We start from the raw sequence: 6,284 nt of genomic DNA, 5'->3' as shown, positions 1-6,284 counted from the left end.
AGCTTAGCTTATTGCTTGTCCTCAAGCAATTCGGTTAACAAGCGAGCGATAAAAGAACTTTCACGAACACATTTGCTCATATGATGTATATATTCTCATGCTATGGCTAATACTTAAGCGAGTTCATGATGAGACACATGCAAATAAGATCATCTAACAGCTATGTCAATCATGGAGAGGTACCAACAATTAATAATAAGCATCATGAATCATGTATATAAGCAGGATTGCAATGTTCATAAGAGAGCATGATAAAGTGGTATCTCGCTTGCACGTATTTGATTGGCAAAACATAAATGCCCGGGCACCTTTAAAGTTCATAGAAAGACTAGAAGTAGTGATCGTCAAAGATAAAAGCATCAAAGTTATACCACAATCAATCATATTTTGAGACAAGCATATTATACTAAGAATGACGAGTTGTGCTCTCAAGATAGTACTCAAAGAAATAATGGAGACACAACATAAAAGTAAAAGATTGACCCTTCGCGAGAGGGAAGCGAGGGATTAACATGCGCTAGAGCTTTTCATTTTTATAAATCAGGAGTAAAATTATTTTGAGAGGTGTTTGTTGTTGTCAACGAATGGTAATGGGTACACTAACTACCTCGCCAACCGGACTTTCAAGAGCGGCTCCCATGAATTATTGCATATTTATGTGGCACTCCTTCCAACCTTTCTTGCACAAACCATGGCTAACCGAATCCTCGGGTGCCTGCCAACAATCTCATACCATGAAGGAGTGCCTTTTTATTTTAGTTTTATTATGATGATGACACTCCCCCCAACCTTTGCTTACACAAGCCATGGCTAACCGAATCCTTCGGGTGCCGTCCAACAATCACAAACCATGGAGGAGTGTCTATTTAAGTTTAATTAATTCGGGATCGGGAATCCCATTGCCGGCTCTTTTTGCAAAATTATTGGATAAGCGGATGTGCCACTATTCCATATGAGAGTCCGTCAAAAGTAAATGACAAGGTTGAAAGCTAAACACCACATACTTCCTCATGAGCTATGAAACATTAACACAAATTAAGAAGCATTTTGAAGGTTTTAAAGGTAGCGCATGAGAATTTACTTGGAATGGTTTGAAATGCCATGCATAGGTATTTATGGTGGACACTCTGGAATGACTTGGTTTTCATGTGTTTGGAGGCACGAGCAGCGTTCCCGCTCGGTACAAGTGAAGGCTAGCAAAAAGACTAGGGAGCGACAAATCAAGAGAGCGATGCTTGTCATAATCATGCTTGCGGCAAAATAAATTAACGCGAGGCATAAAAGTGATACAAGAACTCTGAAGCAATGTAAATCATTGAGGCTTAATTGACTTTTGTTCAGTCATATGCATGCGTGAGCATGTGCCAAGTCGATATAAATGAATTATTCAGAGGAGGATACCGCAATGCCATACTTACTTATGAATAAAACAATGCAAACAAACATCCATGACATGCTACTCATATTAATAGATTGGAGCTAAACATGAGAGATCATGAACTACTAGACTTTCTCAAATAACATATACCTCACATGAACCAACTAAGCATGCTCACATGGATGAGTATATGTACAAAAATGAAAACAAATAGAGTTCATACCAGCCTCTCACCACAATCGGATTGTCGTAGATCGTCATTATTGCCTTTTCACTTGTGTAGCTTGGATAATATGAAATGAAAACCACGCTCCAGCCACCGAAGACCATTGAACTCATAAAGAACTTTACAAACCAAAGAAGAACAGCAAATATTTTTGGTGTTTTCAAATTGCAAATAGGAACAAAAGGAATCAAGCAAACAAAGCAAAATCTTTTTGGGTTTTCTTATAGCAAACTAGCAATAGCAAATAAAGTGAAACAAATGCAAGAAACCAAAGCAAACAAATGGTGAAGAGAAACAACAGAAATATTTTTGGTCTTTTTGTGTTTTGGAAAGGAAACAAAGCAAAAACAAGAAATAACAAACTAAAAGAAACACAGAAAAACGAGATGGCAGAAATCTGCCAAAACCTGACAGCAGTACAGAAATCGATTTTTACAAAAATCTTACGTTGCTCAGTTCGAAAAGTGTTCAACTAATGAAAGTTAGATAACAACCTGGGGAACATGCACAAAAATTTTCAATTCAAAATACTGTTCTGGCTGGGCACACGAATTTTTACGGTAACAGCCCAGAATCTGTTTTCAGGCAGCACTTCCCCAAATATCATCTTCCTCTTATTAGAAAACCACTAAAAGAGACTAAACAAGTATATACAAGTATCCAGCAATCATAATATGCAAAGAATGAGTGATGCCGGTATACCTCCCCCAAGCTTAGGCTTTTGGCCTAAGTGGAGTTCAATCCCATCGATCCCATGAAGTAGTATCTCCGTAATATGAAGATGGGTCGTATTCCGGGTATGTGCTAGAAGAAGCACCCGGATATGTGACGGTGTGGTCGTAGGAGGTCCCGACGTCCTCGGAGTCATGTTGCTGGTGGAACTCTTGTATCTTCATATGTTCATCCACCTCCTCCTTAGTGCACGACCATGATTGCCTGTCAATACTTAACAAACCAGGTTGGGGAAGAGGGATTTCCTTCTCCTCCCCGTCAGAAAACAACATTCTATATACCATATTATCTAAAGTAGAGTCGAGTTGTAACAAAATGATGACTCTTCATAGCAGTAATATCGAGTCTCCTAGGGGCCAATGGCACATCATTAGGATCAATAGGAAGATTAAGAAATGTTAAAACACGCAATGCGATAGTTCCTCCAAAAATAGGCCCCCTGGTAGACAGGCGGCGAGCAATAAGAGCACCAAGGTGATAGGATGTTTGTCCAGTAAGTGCAATGTTCAAGAAAGCAAGATGGTAGCTAGAGATATTACTAGTGTTTTCCCTACCAAGAATGCTAGTAGCAATGTAGTATGCAAAATACTTAATGGCGGGAAGTTGGATGTTCCTTATCTTGCCCCGCTGAATGGTGCGACAGTCGTCATCGGTGATCCCTCGGTAGAGTTCCAGCAAGTCCCGGGGTTGTCATCAATCCTACTTGCTGTACCTACAGGGGCAATGTCCAAGGCACAACAAAAATCCTTCAATGGCATAGTCACGGTCTTACCATAGATTCTGAATGCAACCGTTGGCTCATATTGTTTGTTGTCGAGCTTGAAACTCTCGACAAAAATCTTGGTGAGCATGTGGTATTGCTCCCTTTCATCATTCATATAGGTGGTTAACCCTGCCCTGTTGACAAGGGTCAAGAAATCCTCCAGTATCCCTGCATTCCTTAGAAAATCATAACATGGAAAAGTAGAAGCATTAGGGGGACCGTGGTCCTCTTCGGGCGCGAAGCTAGGCGCGAGGATGTCTTCATTGTACGACCGCCTAATTTGGGTGGAGGACCTAGAAGGCCTCCCGGTGCTGGTTGTTCCCTTCTTGAACAACTCTCCAAATTTGAACTTCTTCATTTTCGAAGAGCAAATGTGCCAAATTTCAGACAGAAATCTGGGCTGAGCAAAGAGATCGAGAAATCTGGAGCTCTGGAGCAAAAACGCGAGAGAGATGAACTTGGTACGAGTTTTTTCGGGAGAGAGAAGGTACTGGGAGAAAGAGATGACAAAGTGGGGCAGAGGGGAGCCCACACCACATGGTGGCGCGGCCACCTCCTTGGCCGCGCCGGCCAGTGGTTTGGCGCCCTCTGGTGCCCCACAGGTCATTCTCTGGTACTCCCAGGTGCCTCGTCGAAAAATAGGACCAACGGTATAATTTTCGCGAATTTTTGAAAACTTCGAAAAATGCACATTTTCTGGGTATTAAGTTTATTATTACTGGCCAGGAAAATTTTAGAAATCTCAAATCAATTAAGAAACTTTGCAAATTAAAAATGCTACAGCAACTAAAACAAGTGGAGGAAGAAAGATATGTTGTTTACCTCCTCTATGCATATAAAAGGTATTTGTTAACAAGGTTGATCAAGTCTTGCCACCAAATAAATTTTACATAGCATATGAAGAAATAAACCTCAAATCAATCATGTTACCTTGAATTGTATTGATATGGATCCAATCACAAGAGTTTGATATTCTTCTTTAGGCTCATATATAGGACAATCGATGGTTCCCACTTTGATAGTTCTCACATGAGAAATTGTATTAACCCCGCACGTTTTTTCAATCCTCTTGGGGAAATAGACGGTGTGTTCCTTATCATCAACATTGAAAGTAACCTTTCCTTTATTGCAATCAATAACAGCCCCTGCGGTGTTAAGAAAAGGTCTCCCAAGAATAATAGACATATTATCATCTTCGGGCATTTCCAACACAACAAAATCAGTTAATATCAAGCGAGTTAGTAGTAACTTGAACAGGAACATTCTCACATATACCAACGGGAATAGCGGTAGATTTATCAGCCATTTGCAAAGATATATCGAGTAGGTATCAACTTATCTAAGTAAAGCCTCTTATAAAGAGAAAAAGGCATAACACTAACACCGGCTCCCAAGTCACATAGAGCAGTTTTAACATAATTATTCTTGATAGAACAAGGAATAGTAGGTATACCTGGGTCGCCCAACTTCTTTGGAATTTTGCCATTGAAAGAGTAATTAGCAAGCATAGTAGAAATTTCCTCATTGGGGATTTTCCTTTTGTTAGTAACAATATCTTTCATATACTTTGAATAAGGAGGCAATTTAATAGCATCGGTTAAAGGGATTTGCAAGAATAAAGGTTTCATCCAATCACAAAATTTATTATAGTGTTCCTCTTCCTTTGATTTCAGTTTCTTAGCGAGGAAAAGGCATTGGCTTTTGCACCCAAGGTTCTCTTTCATTACCATGTTTCTCGGTAATAAAATCTTCTTTAGTATACTTTTTATTTTTAGCATGCTTTTCGGGTTCCTTTTCAACCTCTTCTTTATCGGGAGTATCATTATTATCATTATCTTCATTATTATCATGTTCATTGCCACTTTCGGTTTCAGCATCAGAAATAGAAATACTATTAGGATCATTAACGAGTTCGAGAGGATTCTACAACATTTTTATGTTTCTTCTTCTTTTTCTTCTTAGAATGAGCACTAGGTTCAATGCGTTGAGAATCTTGTTCAATTCTTTTGGGATGCCCTTCGGGATATAGAGGATCCTGGGTAGAGACACCACCTCTAGTTGTTACTTCATAAGCATGTTTCTCTTTAGAATTATTCCCTAACAAGTCATTTTGCACTTTAGTGAGTTGATCAATTTGAGTTTGAATCATTTGAAAATGTTTAACAAGCATCTTAACATCATTGGAGGTTCTCTCCACAATACCATGCAATTCACTAATAGCTTGAGAATTTTCCATTAAATGATTCTCTACTCTCATATTAAAATTTTCTTGCTTAACAATATAATTATCAAACTCATCTAAGCATTGTGCAGGAGGTTTCGAATACGGAATATCTTCCCTAGTAAAGCGTTGAAGCGAGTTTACCTCAATCATGGATGAAGGGGGAATTATCTCACATATATCTTCTATTGGAGGTAGATTCTTCACATCTTCAGATTTAATACCTTTCTCCTTGAGAGACTTCTTGGCTTCCCTCATATCTTCATCATTCAATTTAATTAAACCCCTCTTCTTCACTATTGGCGTTGGAGTTGGTTCAGGCGTATTCCAATCATCATAATTCCGGCCTATTTTAGCCAATAATTCTTCGGCGTCGTACTGGAGTTCTTTTCCTGAAAACACAACCAGCACAACTATCCAGGTATGCCCTAGAATCAATGGTTAGTCCACTATAAAATATATCAAGTAATTCATGCTTTTCTAAATCATGGTCAGGCAAAGCTCTAATAAGAGAGCAAAATCTTGCCCAAGCCTCTGGCAATTTCTCTTCATCTCCACGATCAAAACTATAAACTCTTTGCAAAGCAGCATGTTGAGCACTAGCGAGAAAGTATTTCCGAAAGAAAACAGCAAGCAATTCTTTTGGACTTTTAATAGAACCAGGTGACAAATTATTATACCAAGTTTTAGCGTCATCCTTTAATGAGAATGGGAATATTTTAGCAACAAAGTAAGTACGCTTCTTAACATCATCAGAAAACAAGCTACTCAAAGTAGATAACTCAGTCATGTGTTCAACAGCACTTTCTTTTTCAGTACCACAAAAAGGTGTTTTCTCAACAATAGCTATATGAGATAGATCAAGAGAAAAGTCATAATCTTTATCCCTAATGTTTATAGGAGATGTGGCAAATTTAGGATCGGGAGACGGTTTATATCTAACAGTGTGTTACGCAAGCAACTT

The sequence above is a fragment of the Lolium rigidum genome, chromosome 7 (genome assembly GCF_022539505.1).
Source record: "Lolium rigidum isolate FL_2022 chromosome 7, APGP_CSIRO_Lrig_0.1, whole genome shotgun sequence".
NCBI classification, from domain to species: domain Eukaryota; kingdom Viridiplantae; phylum Streptophyta; class Magnoliopsida; order Poales; family Poaceae; genus Lolium; species Lolium rigidum.
Note: the sequence above shows the minus strand (reverse complement) of the source record.